This window comes from Leucopleurus acutus, assembly GCF_964270905.1.
Source record: "Leucopleurus acutus genome assembly, chromosome: 20".
In the NCBI taxonomy this organism is placed as follows: domain Eukaryota; kingdom Metazoa; phylum Chordata; class Mammalia; order Artiodactyla; family Delphinidae; genus Leucopleurus; species Leucopleurus acutus.
This window is the reverse complement of record NC_139162.1, coordinates 57,561,374-57,581,471: the sequence shown is the minus strand read 5'-3', so window position 1 is coordinate 57,581,471 and position 20,098 is coordinate 57,561,374. Positions and strand designations below refer to the sequence as shown.

The 20,098-nt window shown below is 48.4% G+C and overlaps 1 protein-coding gene across 1 annotated transcript in view; it reads right to left on the bottom strand.

Annotated features, from left to right (window-relative positions):
- Positions 1–15,457, bottom strand: part of LOC309977285 (uncharacterized protein) — a 127,550-nt gene extending 112,093 nt beyond the window's left edge. The window contains exons 1-4 of the mRNA XM_082863323.1: positions 15,203–15,457; positions 14,487–14,577; positions 12,392–12,696; positions 11,645–11,771 (exon numbers count right to left, since the gene is read on the bottom strand). The gene's annotated coding sequence lies outside the window, so the exon portion shown is untranslated. The remainder of the gene's footprint in view (positions 1–11,644; positions 11,772–12,391; positions 12,697–14,486; positions 14,578–15,202) is intronic.
- Positions 15,458–20,098: the final 4,641 nt, after the last annotated feature.

Sequence of the window (20,098 nt, the reverse complement as noted above, 5' to 3'; positions counted from 1 at the left end):
CTTGTGAAGAAAATGACAGAACCTGCTGACGGCCCCCCCTTCTACCCCCGACCCCGGGGGCAGAGGCGGCCCGGCTTACCCTACCTGGTTCGCCCGCAGGCAGTGCGGGGCCGGCCGGCCTCTGAATCAGGACCCGGGAAAACCCCACGGGGGAACCTCTGCAGACCAGGCCACGCGAGCCCGCGGCCGAACGGCTCACGCCCTCCTCGGGCCTCCCCACCCGGCCCGGTTCCCACCTCCGGAGCCGGGAGACCCCCTTCCTGCTCCCTTCGGCAACCGGAGGGGACCCAGCCTCTTCCCTGTAAGTCTGCAGGTACAACCTCCGGAGAGACCACTAAGCGCGCCCGCCCGGCAAGACCGGAATGATCCCGCCAGCCCCACCGACCTCCCGGAACTCTGCCTCGGGCATTGCGGCCGAATCCCATCCCCTGCAGACGTCGCCCGAGCTCCGGACGGGAAGGGACAAAATAAACGTGACCGCCAGATGGCGCCCGACAACCGGCGGGAACATTAGCGGGACGGATCCGGATCGCTGGCCGGCGAGGGCGCACTGCCGGCCGCCCGGATGCCCGACCTCGTTACGTCCTGGCCCACCTCCGAGCTGGTCTCATGGCCACGGGTTACAAACTCCCAGCAATAGCATGTGTGTTTTTGCTTCCTGCCCACTAGTGGAAGTCACTACCTAGTTCTTCCCGCCACTGTGGTCATAAAGGCACAGCCCCAGCTCCTCTCTGCTTCCTGACACCTGCATGTGACAGGCTTCATGTGGTCTTACGTGTCCTGCTGTGCCTGTCGTTTCCTTGGGGAACTTTCAACGGCAGTAGCCTCTCCTGTCCTCACTCAGTCACCTCCATAAATTAAAATCCCGGGAGCACATTTTTACACAGTTGTAAAACTGACAAGAGGATTATTTAGCTTTTCGAAAGTTTTATGTACGTCTCAAAGGGACAGAGAAAGAATTCAGAATTAGAAGTTTGCTAACGGAAATGCTCTAAGAGATTGGAGGAGATTCATGGCACAAAGCTCCAAATACCCAACATTCCGAAAAGGTTACGGTGAATCCCAGTGAACAAGATAACACACTGTGAGCAAACAACCCAGTGCCTGCTTGCTTGCAGATTTTGGCAACCTACAGTAACATTTTCCAAGCCGGTCCTTTCTTGAATATGCATGCCCCCCAGGCTTAATACTTCAGTCCAGTGCTTTGAGAGCTATCTCCCTGTCTCCTTACTTGTCACAAGTAATAAATGCTTCTGCTTTAACTGAAAGTACTTGGTGTGTTCACTGGCTATGCACCCCAAGGGAAGGACCCACTGAGTCCGGTAACAATAATGATACACCTCAGCACAACTTGGAGGCCCGTGCACAGGCATCCTGGGGACACTGTGATGAGGTCTGCATGCTGACACCCCTCAACAAGCCTACGCACACACATGCATTACACCACGTCCACAACAGAAAAGACATGTGATAGTCATGAGACACACAACCAGTGTATGTGGCACACATTAGAGGCTTGTGGGAATAGAGAGAGGTGCTGAACTACCACACCAGGTATGAGGACACAAATGCACAAATGCTCCAGGGAGACTTGTGAGACAAGCATGGGATAGGGAGGCCCAAAAGCCTAGTGTGTGGATATACACACAAGATCACACAATCATGCACGTGGACCGAGTGTGACAGGTGGTTTCAACCTGGCTGGGAGATAACCCCTGCTCTTCCCCATCCTAGCACCATCCCTGCAGGTTTGATGATGTGCTGATGGCAGCCAGAACAGGAGCCGGGTGCTCTTGCCACAACCTGCAGTCTCACAGGTTTGAAGACCGAATGTAAACACTAAAGGTCACGTGATGGAAGCAAATCAGCCCAAGCCCTGGTAGCAGAAAACTATATCCGAAATGCCTGCTAACAAGGCCCAGGAATCACAGTCTGAAGGGGACAGAGTTGGGGGAGGTTATGGTCTCTACTGGAGGGTCAGTATGCGTTGAGGAAGTTTCAGGGACAGCGGATCAAGGATGGTTTGGCAAAGGGAGGAATTATTTCCCTGGATTGTTAGCCATTGTTTGGGAAGTTTGTATTTTACCCAGAGGGGTGAGGATGATCATGTAGCTGTGTTGTCATCCCAGGTGAGTCCTAAGTCTTTCCTCTTCCTGGTGTTTCTTGAAGTCTTTACTCCTGAGTAGACGGGCTTTTCTAATTTTCTATGTGCTGAACTGCAACTACAACAAAGACAATAAAACACATAGCTAAGTTAAATTCAGAGAAACAAACATGGAAAAGAAAGCTCATTGCTTAATTTTATAAAAGTTTCTTGGCCGTCCGGCAGATCTCTCATTTCAACAGCATTTGGACTGAACAGGCCCAGGGGCGCCCCTTCCTCCTGACTCTGACCACTCTCCAACCTTTTTTCCAGTCACAACCTTGGAACCACCCACTCAGCTCTCCTCGCCCTCCGGGACCAGCCAACACCACTTTCTGAGCTTAGCTCCTTGTTGCCGACCAAGCATGAGCTCCCAGATTCGTCACAATTACTCCGCCAGGTGGAGGCCGCAGTCACCCGCCTGATAACGTGCATCTGCCTCTCTCCCATACCTACCTGTCTCTGCGCTTCTCGAGGGCATGAGACATCGTTTCGCGAACTGGCCGAGCAGCCGGAGGGCCCGAGCTCACTGGAAAAGGCAAAAGCAGCGCTGTGGCCGCGGCGTGCAGAAGCCGTCCCAGGAGTGTGGGTAAAGCCCAGGACGCCGTGGAAGCCGCCCGGCTGACGGAGAAGAACCTGCGCCAGGCCCTGTGGGTCCGCAGGCCCTGGGCTCTGCCCGCACAGACTCCACCTCTGGACTTCCTGGAGCCACTTCCTGGATGAGCAGGTGAAATTCATCAAGAAGATTGACGACCACCTGACCAACCTCCGCAGGCTGCTTGGCCCCCAGGCTGGGCTGGGCGAATGTCTCTTCCAAAGGCTCAGCCTCAAGCACCACTAGGAGCCCCTGGAGCCCAGCGGCCTGTGAGGAGCCCCTCTGGGGTCAGGGTTTCTCCCTGAAGCCTGTCCCTGCAGCCACTGGGCAGCTTGTTAACCACCCTGGAGCCTTCTCCAAGCCTTGGGGGCAAATGGAAAAAATAGCGCTTTTTGCAGGGGAAGAAAAGTTTCTGTGAAACATTGTAAAGTGACTGGAACTTTAACAGGAAAACCAGGATGCATACAGGTAGCCACGTATGGGTTTCACAGTTACTACTGTGGTCTTATTCTCAGGATGCTCTTATCAGTCAGGTTGTGTTGAAATTCCTCCCTTGGGACTGTCTTTGGGGCTAATTTCAAAGCTGCATGAAATAATCAATATGACCTTTGGTTTAAAAAAATGTACTGTCCAGTTGAGCCCTCCTTGGAGCCTTTTATATAATCAAATACATACTTTTGTGTTGCCAAGGTGGACACGAACCCTTTATGTTGTGTTTTATCCAATATTGTTACTGCACACACGGCTCTCAGTGAGAAAAAACATCATTTTTTCCACTAAATTTATGATGTTTTGAGAATAGCTTGTGTGGTTCCTGTATTCTGTAGGAAAGTAAGTTGCGTTTTGAAGACACTACCCTCTTATATCTCCTCTCAAGATAATTGTCTGGTTTGTAGCTGTAGCTGTACATGAATCTGAGCCTTGGGATCCATGAGAGTCAGAGAATCCACTCTCAGGAAACAATTCTTGGTTCAAAGCAGAGGGTTATTCTTTCCATAACTGGGAGCTCCTTGGGACAAGGTGGCCCATAAAGGGACCTGGACCCCAAACTGCAAAACATATGAGATGCATCCCAGGGGGTGAAGGACCCACTAGGGTTCATTCTCTCACCATCCAGTTTTCTCTGCCTTGTCTTCATATCTGTGGTCACTCAGAGGGTCTGGCTGTGGCCTTGCTGCTCCACCCACCAAGCACTGTGTTCTGAGTAGTGGGATGATATGGATGACAGAGATATGGGTCCTGCCCTTGAGCAGGGAAGGAGCTCGTCATTAAGTATGGTACACATATGTGAAAGCAGGTGCATGCAGTGAAAAAATTCTACTGCTATGGCAGAAATGTATCCTGAGTTCATGAGTGAGAGAAGGGTTGAATCTTGGAGTCATGGGACAGGTGAGCAGGGTAGTGTTCTCTGGTGTCTGAGAGCTTTGATTCTGGGGATAGAGCGGAATTCAAACCCTTCTAAGCTCTGCTGATAGTCCTGGGTCGGGTGACTCTGAGGGTGGAAAAATCAACCCAACCATTACAAGTCAATCAAATATACTCACTAAGAAGGGCAATCTCCACAAGCTGCCTGCAGAAGCCAGCTGGAGTCCTCTTGTCCAGAACTGGGTAATATCCCACCCAAAACGATCAGTGGGAAGTGAATGAGATACCCCAAAAGTCAAGAGACGGGTGAGTCCTCCAGATGAAGGAAGAAAGTGTAGCTTCCTGCCTCCCAAGCACTGTAAGGATGATTCATACACAGTGCGGCACCCTGCCATGTGGCAGAGGAGGGAAGGCTAACGTAACAGATACTGGTAACAACTTATTTCTGGCAAGGACTCCAGGCAGGTCCGGAAGTGCAAGGTGTTATCATGAAAGCTTCCAATATACTTGGTACTTAAGAGAATCTTCCTGGGATGTCTGGAGGCATGAAGTTCAATTTATGGCTGAGTTCTCTTTCACAAAGACTAATCTCCAAATGTCGCTCTGTAATTACGTAGAACAAGGAAACAGCATGTTGCCTGCACTCCGAAGATGTTTCTCCAATTTAAATTTACCAGTGCTGTTTGAGTTTAGGTTAATAGCTGAATAACTTTCAACATTCACTGCATTCCTAACACTCTTCTGGGTTTGTAGTTGTTTTGTAAGATTTAAAAGTTCTTGATGACACTTGGGTAGATAAAAAGAAGAATTCTGTTACCTAGGGCTTAGGATGAGACAAGGGCATCAGGCAGGGCACACAACAGGCTGTACAGGGACACAGTAAGTAACCTGGGGCTGTAGGGAGAACCCTATACATAGCAGGTGGTCTGGGGCTACCTAGGTTTCCCAGGCTCCCCATGGATGACCTAGCTGGAATAATTTCATGGGGTCAGGGGCATACAGGCTGTCTCCAGTTGCCTGGTTTCCTGGCCCTGGGACATAAGGGATGGTGTCCAGAGTGTGAGTGCCTGATATAGACAGTGATTGGTTGTGGTCTTAATCAGCTGCTGCTCTAAAAGAGGAAATGACTAACATCAAGCCAGGGACTCAAAACTGAAATATAACTAATAAGGAGCTACTGTCTAACACAGGGAACTCTACTCAAAACTCTGTAATTGTCTATATGGGAAAAGAATCTAAAAAAGAGTGGATATATGTATACGAATAACTGATTCACTTTGCTGTACACCTGAAACTAACACAACATTGTAAATTAACTACATTGTAATAAAAATTTTTAAAAAGCAAAAACAAAACACTGGTACTGCCATAAACACAAAACTTTAGGCCAATGAAACAGAACAGAGTGCCCCGAACTGGAAGCCAGTATATTTGATCAAATAATCAACAAGAGTGCCAACGCAATTCAATGGGAGGAGGACAGTCTCTCCAACAAATTACAGTGGATATCTGCATTCAAATGAATGAAGTTGGACCCTTACCTTATACGACACCCAAAAATGAACTCAAAATAAACAAAGACCTGACAGTACGATGTAAGCTCAAAAACTCTTAGATGAAGACATAGGGGAAAAGCTTCATGACATTGGATTTATAACTTCTTGGCATTGACATGAAAAGCATAGGAAACAAAAGCAAAAATAAGGGTACAAACTTCTGTGCAAAGGACACAATCAACAGAGTGAAATGGCAAGCTACTGAATGGAAGAAAAGCATTTGCAAATCATATATTTGATAAGTGGTCAGTATCCAGATTATATAAAGAACTGCTAAAACTCACCAATAAGAAAAATTTTAAAGGGCTAAACATAGAGATTTTTACAAAGAATATACACAAATGGCCAAGAAGACATGATCATTAATCATTAGGGAAATGCTAAACAAAACTACAGTAAGGGAACTTCCCTGGTGGTCCAGTGGTAAAGAATCCACCTTGCAATGCAGGGGATGTGGGTTCGATCCCTAGTTGGGGAACTAAGATCCCAAATGCCACAGGGCAACTAAGCCCACACATCACAACTACTGAGCTCGTGCTCCTCAACTAGAGAGCCCGCATGCTGCAAACTACAGAGCCCACACGCTGTGGAGCCTGCATGCCACAACTATGCAGCCCATATGCTCTGGAGCCCATGCGCCACAACTAAAGAACAGAAAACCTGCACACCACACCTAGAGAGAAGCCCACGGGCCACAACTAGAGAAGAGAAAATCTGCATGCCACACTAGAGAAGCCTGTGTGCCACAACAAAGAGCCCGCATGCTGCAACTAAGACCTGACGCAGCCATAAAAAATATATATATAAAATAAAATAAACAAAACTACAGTGAGATATTACCTCACATCCATTAGGATAGCTACTATTAAACATGAAACGGAAAATAGAATTATGTCAATGAGGATGTGGAGATACTGGAACTCTGTGGACGTTTGATGGGAGCATAAAATGGTATAGCCAATAAAGGAAAGAGTTCAAAATGTTAAAAATAGATGGGGGGGGGCTTCCCTGGTGGCGCAGTGGTTGAGAGTCCGCCTGCAAATGCAGGGGACAGGGGTTCGTGCCCCGGTGCAGGAAGATCCCACATGCTGCCGAGCAGCTTGGCCCGTGAGCCATGGCTGCTGAGCCTGTGCGTCCGGAGCCTGTGCTCCGCAACGAGAGAGGCCACAACAGTGAGAGGCCCACGTACCGCAAAAAAAAAAAAAAAAAAAAATAGATTGGGGACTTCCCTGGTGGTGCAGTGGTTAAGAATCTGCCTGCCAATGCAGGGGACACGGGTTTGAGCCCTGGTCTGGGAAGATCCCACATGCCACGGAGCAACTAAGCCCGTGTGCCACAACTACTGAGCCTGAGAGCCACAACTACTGAAGCCCATGCGCCTAGAGCTGGTGCTCCACAACGAGAAGCCACTGCAATGAGAAGCCCGCACTCCACAACTAGAGAAAGGCCGTGTGCAGCAATGAAGACCCAATGCAGCCAAAAATAAATTAAAAAAAAATTGACTATATGATCCAGTAATTCCACTTCTGGCTATAAACTGAAAATAACTGAAAACAGGATCTCAAGGAGATATTTGTGCAGTGTTCTCACAGCTGCACTCTTTACAACAGCTAAAATATGGAAACAAGGGAAGTCTTCATCACCAGATGAATGGATAAAGATGTGTATATGCATACAATGGAGTATAACTCAGGCTTAAAAAGGAAAGGACTTCTGAAACAGAACACGTGATACGTGAAATGTGAGATTCTGGTAAATGAAGTCTTCACAAAACTACAAAAACTGTATGATTCTTCTTACATGAGGCAGCTGGGGCACTCAAATTCAAGGAGACAGAGAATAGTGGTTTCCAGGGGCTGGAGAAGGAGAGGAGTACGAGTTATTATTTAATGAGTACAGGGTTTCATTTTTGCAAAACAAGAGGAGCTCTGGAGATTAGGTTGCACAACAGTGTGAATGTACCTCACGGTACTGAACGGCACACTAAAATACTTAAAAGATGGCAAGTTTTATGTGTGTGTATTTTAACACAATAAGAAGGAAAAAAAAACCCAAAAGTACATAATATGTACTTCACAGTGCCAATCAGAGCAGACTTTCAGCTGAAGTCCTTTTCCCATTTGCTTCCTTCATAAGTTCTTTCTCTGGTGTGAACTTTTTGGAGCCAAATGAATGGAAGTTTTGACTACAGACTTTCCAGCACTCACTGCACTCAGAAGGCATTTCTCTGGTGTAAATTCAACAGTGTTTAACAAGACCAGAGCTGTATGTAAAGATGTTCCCTTATTTGCTGTTCTTATAATGCCTCACATCAACGTGAACTCGCTAGTGTGTACTGACTCTGGAGTTTTACTACAAAAATTTCCCACATTAGCTGCACTAATAAGGCCTTTCTCCAGTGGGATTTGTCCAATGTCTAATGAGTGTGGAGCTGCAACAAAAGGATTTCGTACATCGATGCACTCATAAGGCCTTTCTCCAGTATGATTTCTCTGATGTCTAATAAGGGTGTAGCGGTACCTAAAGAATTTTCCACATTTGGGGCTTCCCTCATGGCGCAGTGGTTAAGAATCCTCCTGCCAATGCAGGGGACACGGGTTCGAGCCCTGGTCCAGGAAGATCCCACATGCCGTGAAGCAACTAAGCCTGTGTGCCACAACTACTGAGCCTGAGCTCTAGAGCCCACGAGCCACAACTACTGAGCCCATGCACTGCAACTATTGAAGCCCACGTGCCCTAGAGCCCGTGCTCAACAACAAGAGAAGACACCACAATGAGAAGTCCGTTCACCACAACAAAGAGTAGCCCCCACTCCCCACAACTAGAGAAAGCCCACGTGCATCAACAAAGACCCAATGCAGCTAAAAATAAATAAATTAAAATAAATTAAAATAAATTTTTTTCCACATTTGCCATACTCATAACGTCTTTGTCCAGTGTGAACTTTCTAATGAATAATGAGTGAGGAGCTGTCCATAAGGAATTTCCCACATTCGCTGCACTTGTAAGGCCTTTCTCCAGTGTGGATTTTCTGGTGCTCAACAACTGTGTCTTTGTGACTGAAAAAGTCTTTTCACCACTGTGGATTTTCTGGTACTCAACAAGCCTATGTTTGCAGGTGAAGGCTCTCCCACATTCAGTGCACTCAAAAGGCCTTTCTCCAGTGCGAACTCTCTGGTGTCTAATGAGTGTGGAACAGTTCCTAAAGAATTTTCCACACTCACTACCACCGTAAGTTCTTTCTTCAGTGTGGATTTTCTGGTGACCAACAAGTTGGGACGGTCTAAAGAAGGCTGCACTCAAAAGGCCTTGGCCTTGTGTGAATTCTCTGGTGGTCATTGAGGCCAGATATTTCTGTAATGAATACTCCACATTCTGAGTGCTCATAAAGCCCAGGCTCAGTGTGGACTTTCTGATGCTGCTCGTGGTGGGACTTTCTAAGAAAGGCCTTCCCACATTCCCTATGCTCATAAAACTATTCTCCAGTGTGGATCTTCTCTTGGTCAACAAGTGTATGGTTATGGCTGAAGGCTTTCCCACACTGAGTGCACTTGTAAGCACTTTGCCCATTTTGAAAGTCCTCTCCATCTGCAATGTCCCCATGTGGCTTTCCCACACCATGAAGAGGCTGGTGCTGGAGAGGGCCTGTGTTAGCTGGGAAGTCCTTCCCTCCTTCCCTGCATGTGAAGGTCCTCTGTGTCATGTGGACAGTACAGTTTTTCACAAATGAAGGCCTCTCCTTGTCCTTTCAGGAAAGTTTCTCTCTAATGTGACGTTTTTGGTGCTGGCAAAGCTTTGCCTCACAAGTGTATAGTCCTTGCCCAGGGTGCATTCCACCCTGCTCAGCCAGGGACAGAATGTCTTTCAAGAGTGAGCTGCATGTCCCACAGGGCTGGGCATTCCCGATGGAGGGAGCTGGCTTCGGTGTCCTGGCCAGTGACACTTCTATAGAAACACCTTGCTCTGAAGCTGGCTCCTCATCCTGGGCTCCATGCCAACAACCGGCAACCAGAGAAATGCTGGTGAAGCATATTGACACTGGTGGGAGGAACAGCCCTACCACAAATATGTGTCACCCACACCTACGAATAAATCCATAGGACTGACGATAAGCAACAGGGGCCAGAGCCAGTGAGAAGGCCTGCTGTGCAGAGCTGTGCCTGGGAAGCTCAGATGATGGGAGAGCCCTGACAGTAGGCAAGGACACAAGGAAGGGGTACAGTGCAGGGAGGAGAAGGGTCCCCAGCTCACTCCTCTGAAAATGGCTTTCCACAAGGCCATGGCTGCTGGTGAGAAGTGAGTACTGTGTAGAAGGCTGTGTCCAGAGCCAGAGATGTCTGATTGTGACCCAGTAGTTGGTATCCAAGGACTGTTTAAAGATATGTGCAAATAGAATGGCCATTCATTAAAAACTCTACAAATAACAAATGCTGGAGAGAGTGTGGAGAAAAGGGAACCCTCCTACACTGTTGGTGGGAATGTTAGTTGGTGCTGTCACTGGAAAATACTATGGAGCTTCCTCAGAAAACTAAAAAGAGAAGTACCATATGATCCTGCAATCACACTCCTGGGCATATATCCAGATAAAACTCTAATTCAAAAAGATAAATGCACCCGTATGTTCACAGCAGCACTATTCACAATAGCCAGGACATAGAAGCAACCTAAATGTCCATCGCCAGACAAATATATAAAGAAGATGTGCTACATATATACAATAGAATACTGCTCAACCGTAAAAAAGAATGAAATAATACCATTTGCAGCAACATGGATGCAGCCATAGATTATCATACTAAGTGAAGTAAGTCAGAAAGAGAAAGACAAATACCATATGATTTCACTTATATGTGGAATCTAAAATATGACACAAATGAACATATCTATGAAACAGACTCATGGACATAGAAAACAGACTGGTGGTTGCCAAGGGGAGGGTGTTGGAGGAAGGATGGAGTGAGAGGTTGGGGTTAACAGATGTAAGCTACTATACATAGGATGGATAAACAACAAGGTACTACTGTATAGTACAGGGGACTATATTCAATATCTTGTGATAAACCATAATGGAAAAGAATATTAAAAAATAAAAGGATGTATATCTATGTATAACTGAATCACTTTGCTGTACAGTAGAGATTAACACAACATTGTAAATCAATTATACTTCAATTAAAAAAATACAGGAACTTGTAACTTAGATAAAAAAGATATGTGCAAATGTCACAATAGCTTAAGTGTGGGTCAAATGTTGACAGCACAGCAAAGGAACAAATAGGAGGTGGAGACTACAAAAGTCAGGGGAGCCGAGGACTGGAAGATTAGAAATGACAATAGGAAAGAAAATGTAGAAATGAAGTGTGACCACTGTCCCTGGCATCACCCAGTGGTGGACAAAGGCCTGGCTTCCAGTGTGATTTGAAGCCAGCTTTGACAACACACCCTCTCCCAGCTCCTAAGCTCCAGAGCCACTTCTTTTTGGCACTGATGGAGTAATGTCCATCCTTTCAAGACACTCAGGCCCCTCTCGCTGCCTCATGGTGAGCACTTCTATGGGACCTGGCACAGACCAACCCAGGTGAAACACAGGAAAAGGGAGTGGACAGCATGCCCCCAGAGCGAGCCAACACATGACGGCCCCCATTCAAAAATCGCAAGAACTACAGAGGAGGGTCTCGCAGAGTCAGTGGTCTCTACAAGTAGTAAGCATGTATTTCTGCCACAGGCAGGCCCCCCAAAACATCAGCAAGAAGGGGGAAGGCCTCCATGCATCTGAACAGAGTAACTTGACCAGGGACAGGCAAGGTTTCAGAGCAACATGGGATGGGGCTGCTTGGGGAGAGGCAGTACGGTGCACACAGCCTGGGAATGGCTCCCACACATATATGCTAGGAAACAAAGGAAGGAAGGATTACTCATGGTTTGGTTGGAAAAAACAGCCCAGCCTAGGACACTGGGGTGGGGGAAGGGTTATGAGGGCCTTACCTAGTCATGAGAGAAGTGCAAAGTTCTCCAGCATCACATGGTGGTACAGGTGTCTCTGAGCCTCATCAAGGAGCCCCCACTCCTCCTGAGAGAAATGTATGTCTACGTCTGTAAAAACCACAAGTCCCTGCCAAAATGGGGATGGTTCAATCAATGCGCAGCCCATTTCTCCAGGATCTTTACTCTTTCCCCCGACAAGTCCATTCCCTCCTCAACCTCCACCCCCACTTCCCAAATGTGGAAAAGATACAAGGTCCAGTGACACCAGTGCCTCTCTCTCCTTATTTCTACTGATCACTGTGTCCAGAACACATCTTTCCAGAGAAAACTAGAAACTTGGGGTCACCTCTGACTTGCCCTTCCATCTCATCTCCCAGTCCCACGCTCTCCACATCACTCAATGTGGGCAGGTCTGTTCAGAACACAAACAGAAGGCAACCACTTTGCTACCTCCACGGCAGTGACTCTTGTCCAGCAACAACCAACGTCCACCACAGTCACTTCCCCCATGTCACTCTACCTCTACCTTCCCTCTCACACAGCCAGTTACAACCTGGGTCAAATACCTGGCTCCTCTACTTCAAACCTTCCCTAGCTCCTACTTCCCTCGGATTAGAGGCCCAAAACCTCAGGCTGTAATTGAGACCTGATAACTGTGTGCCCCTACCCTCCACTCACTCCCCGCAACCATAATCCTCTCACATGTAACAGACTTGCAGTTCCCTGAATATTTCAGCTCAGTCTCACCTCCAGTCGTCTGGACATTCTGGATCCTGTGCCCACGACATCCTTCCACATCTTACTCCATCAGTTGTTGGAAATGGGAACAGCTCCATATAATCTGGGACTGAGTTCAAGACCCTAGGCCTTGGTGAAACCACAGGGACTTCAGACCCAAGGAAGGGAGGATGGGTGAACAATCTCAGGCCACCAGCATTCTTTATATGAGAGTGGCAGAACCATCAGGGTGATAACTGGGGTGGATGAAGGTCTGGCACATCCTCTATTCACCTGTACAGGTCCATAAGCATTTCTGCAAATGCCATGGGAACCTGTGGGAAGAGGGAGGCCATGAGAAATGGGCAACCACGTTAGGATTCTACAGGCTGGGCTAGACTATCACCTCTGGCCTGCCCTGGAGCAAAATGGTCTAAGCCTGATGGTCTATGCTGTTTCTCTGACCTCAGTGTCACTATTATCAGCTGTGTGACTCTTCTTTAATGACTGAATCTCCCTGAGCCTCAATTCCTTTACTGTAAAATAGGGATAACAATGGTTTCTACCTCATAAGGCTGACAGTAGTATTAAACATAAGTGGACACACTACCTATCAGCTGTAACTATACATAAGATTCACAATTTTTCATGTTTTCAGTTCAAATGAAGGGACTGGGTTTTCAAAATGTGGGTTTGCATTGTTTCTGCTTTTTTTAAAAAAGTAGTTTTATTGGAGTATAGTTGCTTTACAGTGTTGTGTTAGTTTCTGCTGTACAGCAAAGTGAATCAGTTATACGTATACATATATCCTCTCTTTTTTAGATTTCCTTCCCGTTTAGGTCACACAGAGCATTGAGTAGAGCTCCCTGTGCTATACAGTAGGTTCTCATCAGTTATCTACTTTATACATAGAGTATATATATGTCAATCCCAATCTCCCAACTCATCCCACCCCTCCTGTTTCTGCTTTTTAAGCTTTTCAGAAAATGAGATATATAACATTCCACTAAATTTGCTAACACCTAAAGTATTACCAATACTACAGGTAAATTAAATTTCAAGCAATTTTTAATAAAGTGTTCCTATGTTTAATCTATTGAATGTCATCATTTCTAACTGCCCCTCTACGTGTACATATTTAGAAGGATACTGGTTAACAGATGTTTTGATCAGTAAGTATGTTTCATACATTTTAAATTTAATGAGTTGTAGGGAGAGTCTGAACAGGCAGGTCAGGTACTTTTCCTTTTTGCAAACAAGACTGTTTCCTGTTTGCAAAGGATCCGCTCAAGTGCAATGCAGGAGTCCCTTGACTATAGAGCTCTCATTCCTCTTGCCCTGAGTGGTGGAAGAGGTGTGTCAGAAGTGTGCTTGTCTGGAACCAATCTGCTCCACAAACCTGGCTATTTCTTTGTTCCACAGGGATTCTCCTCTAGGAGAAGAGCTGACCTGCAGGGCTCATTCTACACGACCTTACACCTTCATCTCCATCCAGGCCGGCAATTCATCACATCTAGGTATCCTTTTCTACAGACACAGGCCAGAGTAACTCCTATGCCAGATATGCTCCTTTATGGAGAGAACATCAGGGACGATGAACCCCCTAATGCCCCAAACTCAAAGTCTCAGCTCTCCTGACACTCACTACAGGGCCCATCAGAAATAACAACCTTAAAAATCTCCCTCCTCGGGCTTCCCTGGTGGCGCAGTGGTTGAGAAACCGCCTGCTAATGCAGGGGACACGGGTTCGAGCCCTGGTCTGGGAGGATCCCACATGCCGTGGAGCAACTAGGCCCGTGAGCCACAACTACTGAGCCTGTGCGTCTGAAGCCTGTGATCGGCAACAAGAGAGGCCGCGATAGTGAGAGGCCCGAGCACCGCGATGAAGAGTGGCCCCCGCTTGCCACAACTAGAGAAAGCCCTCGCACAGAAACGAAGACCCAACACAGAAAAAATAAATTAATTAATTAATAAACTCCTACCCCCAACATCTTCTTAAAAAAAAAAAATCTCTCTCCTCAATCTGATCCCCAGGCCATGCCCTGGTTCAGTCCACACCCTGCACTCGTTTGACGGCTTCAGTCCAGCCCTCTTCCCCCGCATCTAGACCTTCATGTCCACATACTTATGTGCCGTCTCCACCTTGAGGTATCTTAGGGTCACACATCCACAATTTAACTCATTATCTTCTGAAACCTGATCCTTGTGGTTGCTTCCTGCCAAAAACGCAAAAACAAAACAAAAACAAAAAAAACCTTGAGATGGTCCTTCACTCCCTACTTCTGCTCACAGCTATACATGGCACATCAGAAAGTCCTGTAGGCTCTATTAATGAAATCTATGCAGAATCTCATCCCATCTCCCATGTCGCGCTACCTTCCTGGGCCAGCCCGCCAAAATTCTCCTGGGGTCTATCGCGGTGGTCTCCTCAGCAGTCTCCCTGCCTCCATTCGCATCCCATTCTCCCAATTTTTAACTTCTAATTCTGGACACGGTTCTCCCATCCCCAATCCCTTCACAACGTTCCACGGATTGCACCTGCTCAGGTTGCCGTTTCAGGTGAGGTAATTCCTCCCCCTCTGTCCACGACAAAAGCGACCCCAGGTTTCCCCAATGCTGCCGACTCCGTAGCACCTGCAAGCCGTGCACCGGGGGCCCCCCGAGGGAACTCTCTCCCTCACCCCAGTCCACGGGCTGAAAGGGGAACCCCTCCCAAGGCCGCCCTCTGTTCTGGACTCTGGGGCTGACTGTCAGGGAACCGAGCGGGCGCCCCTCCGTCCGTATTTAGGACTCGGAGGCGACAGTCGGACCGGGTGGGGGCCCGGGAGACGCAGCATCCACCTGAGCGGGCCTCATCGGCGCAGCCTCGGTCACCGGTCGGTGGGAAGAACGGAGCCGGAAGAGGCGGCGGGCGGGGCGGGAACGAGGTCACTGCCGTCAACTACGGGCTCGGGGGGGCCTCACAGCCGCCTCTGGGCACCGGGGCCAACGCCTCTCCTCGCCTGTTCCATTCTCTTCGGTCCCGACTCAGGACTCACTGCCCTGAAAAAGGTGAAAAAACACGGAAACCGGACCCCACATGAAGCCTATGGAAGTCTCGCCCCCGAATGCGTGCAGAGGAAAACGTTCGTCAGCTGAGCCTTCATTAGCTCGGTGACCGGCGGCGGCGCGGTAACTGGGCCAATGAAAGCTTAGAGGAGGGACTGATGGTTGCGTGCGCATCATCTGGGGCGGGACTTCCGGAGTTCCTTCCTGTCTTTGGGGGGGTCTCTCTGGACGTTTAGGAGTTCCGGGCTTAAACGCCGCTTGGCGGGCATGGAGGTGACTGAGCGAAAAAGCAGGTGGAGAGGCTTAGGGATGAGCCCAGCTCAGGTGGGTGATGTGTCTCCCAGGGCCCCACCCGGTGGTGCGCCCGTTCAATTCCCTGCCGGTCAGCCCCAGCGCCCAGAACAGAAGGCGGCCTTGGGAGGGGTCCCCTTTCAGCCCGTGGACTGGGGTGAGGGAGAGAGTTCCCTCGGGGGGTTCCCGGTGCACGGCTTGCAGGTGCTACGGAGTCGGCAGCATTGGGGACACCTGGAGTGTCTTGTGTCGTGGACAGAGGGGGAGGAGTTGTCTCACCTGAAACGGCAACCTGAGCAGGTGGAATCCATGGAAGGTTGTGAAGGGAATGGGGATGGGAGAACCGTATCCAGAGTTAGAAGTTAAAAATTGGGAGAACGGGATGAGAATGGAGGCAGGGAGACTGCTGAGGAGACCACCGCGATAGACCCCAGGAGAATTATGGCAGGGGCTGGGCCAGGAAGGTAGTTCGACATTGGGAGATGGGATGAGATTCTGGAAAAATCTCAAACTTGGAGGAAACGGGATTTCCTGCTGCATAAAATACGGTTGTAAGCAAAAGTAGGGAATGAAGTACCATCCAAGTTTTTTGCCTGAACATCTGATAGTGGGGAGATGAGGAAGTCAGCTCGAGGAGCAGGTTCAGGGGGAAGATCATGAGTTGTATTTGGACATGTTGATCCTGACATGTATCAAGATGGAGATGTCACCAAATGGAGATACCATATGTGGAGGTGAACATATAGTCTGGAAGCAGAGGAAGGGGACAGGGTTGGAAATATCAAAGGCATGGAGGGTGTGGATTGGACCAGGGCATGGCCTGGGGATCAGATTGAGGAGGGAGTCTTAAGAGTGTTACTTGAGATGGGCCCTGTGGTGAGGGAGGGGAAGGCTGAGAGTTGGAGGGCAGGGCATGAGGGCTGGTGCTGGCATCCCTGATGCTCCCTCCAGAAAAGAGCAGACCTGACATAGGAGGGATTCTGGGATACGTCTGTAGAAAGGGAGGCCTGGATGGAGTAAGGAGCTTTCCTTCTGTAGAGCCTGAAGTGTGTGCTTGTGCGGATTCTCCACTTGCAGGCTCTGCCAACCCTCAGGGCCACTCAGCCAGGCTAATGCAGCCAGTGGGTCCCAGACAAGGGCACTGCCAACTCACCTCCACCTCTCAAGGCAAGAGGGATGATCAACTGCTTCGGTCAAGGGTCCCCAACAAGCTCTGTTTTGAGGATTATTTAGTGATAGGCTGGTGCTGAATGGACTAATAGCTGACCTGCCTGCCCAGCCCCTCCCCATGACTCATTAACTTAAGAATGTATGAAAACTAATTTAAACACTAATTAATCAACATTCCTCTAAATACATACAGGCAATTAGAAATGAGCCTGTTCACTCAGTTAAATTTATGCAAACACTTTTTAAATGGCTTGGCATTGATTTACCTCTAGGTATTTGCTTACAATGCAAAGTTCTATATATGACATCCTCTGAAATCTTAAAAAGCAGTAAAAATGAAGACCCTAAGTTTCAAAACTCTGCTGCTTCACTTGCACTGAAAATATGTACAAAACTATTGATCCTATGTACAATCATAGCTGATACATGGTATGTCCTCCTTACATTAGATCCCTATGAGTTTGGAAGCATTCTTATCTTCATAAACATTTTCTTTTCCCTGAGGCTCAGGGAGGCTTAGTCCTTCTCCAGTGTCACTGAGCTAGTAAGAGGCAGTACTGTTTTCTGAAGAACTGACCATAGACTGTCAGGCTGAGATCCCGTTATACCAGGGCAGGGCAAGGCTGGGGTGGTGGTCCAGCTCAGCTGTAGGATCCTACAATGCTACCCATTTCTCAAGGCTTCCTTCTTCCTCAGGGTCCCACGGCAGTGGCAGAAATGGTTATGGACCCTTACAGGTGCGTGGAGGGGTCCTACCTTTCACCCATCCCAATTATCACCCTGATGTTTTTTCACTCTGATATATATGCCCTCAGGGAATGGTAGCTCCCAAGACTTCTATCCATTCTCCCTCTCTCGCATCTATAGATCATGTGCTTTCACCAGGCCCAGGATCCTATATTTAGTACCAGGTTACATGGAACAGTTCCATTTCTGACAACTGATGGGGTAAGGTGTGGCAGAGAGTCCTGACTACAGGATGCAGAATATTCAGACAGTTGCATGTGAGACTTAGCTGGGAAGGTCAGGGAACTGCATGTCTCTGTTATATCTAGTGGAAATGGGGAGCTGAGTGAGAATTACACAGGTATGAGGCCTTTAATGATAGCCTGAAGTCCTGAGCCTCTACTGAGGAAGGTGGGTGGTAGGGAAAGTTTGAATCAGAGGAGAAAGGTGCTATGACCTAGCCTAACAGGCTTCCTCTGGCTGCAAATTGGAAGAAAGATGGGGCTGGGGGTACGGATGAGTGAAGGCAGGAATATTTGGAGGGGGGATTTCCTGCAGCAATCCAGATGAGTGTTGGTGGTGTTACACAAGAATGCTAGTTGTTGAGATAGAGGATCGGTTGGTTTCTGGATGTATTTTGAACTAGAGCTGCCCATGTTTTATGTAATGGAGAGTGAGGGACTCAAGAAAGTGGGCTGATAGGAAGAATTGGGGATGACTTCAGGTTTCTGGGCTTGTTAGGAAGGATGGATGCCTCATCAACTAAAATGGGCAAAGTCAGCTTTAGGAGGAATTTGCAGGTGGAATAAGGAGAGTCCGTTTTTGTCCACATCACAAATGTTCCAGAGACTCCCAAGGGGAGGTGTTGAGTGGGCACTTTTACACAGAGGGCTGGAGTTCAGAGGACGGGTTCAGGATGGAGACAGCCACAACATAGTGGCCCGTGTGTGGACTACGATGAAGCCAAAGGTAAGATTTAGGCGGCATCATTTCTAGTTTATGGTTGTGATGCCACTAGAGGACAAGGAGTGAGAATGAAGGGCCTCAGGACTAAGTCTGTGGGTTGGGTACCTGGCTGGTGGTGATGCGCATCACAAAGACAGATGAGGGAGCAGAGTGTCCTTGTCTGTGCATGACAGTAGGATGTAGGCGTGAGAGTCTTCTGAGGCCAGAGCGAACATGAGATGGATGTTGAGGGAGGAAATGGGATCAGCTAGGAGAGTCGCTAGACTTAGGGTGCAATCACAGTGTGGGTGGGGAGGTCGGTGTACCTGGGCTTCACGTGAGGAGAAAAGGTGCTGACTGCTTATGGGACAGTTCATGCAACACGGAAGAGGGAGAGGGCTAAGGGGACATGAGGTCTCACATAAAAAGGGTGGCTGGGGAGGAAGGAAAAAACAGGGCCAGGTGGTGAGACCTTCTAAGAAGGGCTTGGGGCAGGCCCTAGCCCCAGGGGACTTTGGTGTTCAGGGGCAGGACTGGGCTGAGATGAATGCTGGATGCATTTCCATTCACTGCCTGGATTCCATGTGCAGAGTGCCCTATAAGGAGGTGAAGGAAGTGCCTATGGTGTGGGCTGGGGCTGTCTGTGGAACTGTCACTGTGGAAGGGTTAGAGTCACGAGGAAGGTGCAGTCCAACGAGTGAGATGCAGGTAAGGAGGAGTGTGAATGGTTGGCCCTGGGCCCTGGCACTGGGCGCTTGAGGACAGGGACGAGTCTGAATGTGTCTGAGGGTCAACACCTGGGGAACCCCAGGGAAACTGTGTGGCAGGAGAGGGGTAGGGCCATGCATGCAGTTCCACACCTTAGGTGGTGGTTTTCTGCTCCCTCCCCCATGTGTTTTATGCTGTGTGCCGGACACAGTGATCAATGGTAATAAGGAGAGAGCAGGCACTGGTGCCACTGGGACCTGGTATATATTCCATGGTGGGACGTGTGGGAGGAGGATGAGCAGGGATGGATGTGTAGGGGGAGGGCTGAAGGTCCTGGAAAGGGAAGTGCATCAGTGATTGCACCCACAGGATTTTAGCTAGTGGAGACGAGTGAGTCGTGATACAGAGAGGCCAATGACATTAAAAGACAGTTTTATTACTTATATTTCCCAAGAGGAGGAGGTACACTATGTAACAGAGCTACCTCTAGAAGCACCAGATTCGGTCAGGAGGCGTGAGCACAAGCTAAGGGACACCAAAGGTCAGAACCTTTATTAGACTTTTGAGGGAAATGCAGGGAGGATTGGATGAAAAGTTTATGGGTGACTAGTTTGTATAATTCTGTGTACCTGGGGTATGGGAACTGTCCCCAGCTGTCTGTTACCTGGCCCTGGGCTGCTTTAGGGCAGGGGAAATACTGACCTGGTTCGTGAGAGTTAGTTAAGGAGTTGGTTGAGAGTATGGGCTCTGGATTGCAAGGGAGATGTAAACAAATTTGGGCATTAGTATAGCCCTGTAATTAATGGATGGCAAATAGATAAATACAGAATCCACAAAAATATAGTTAAA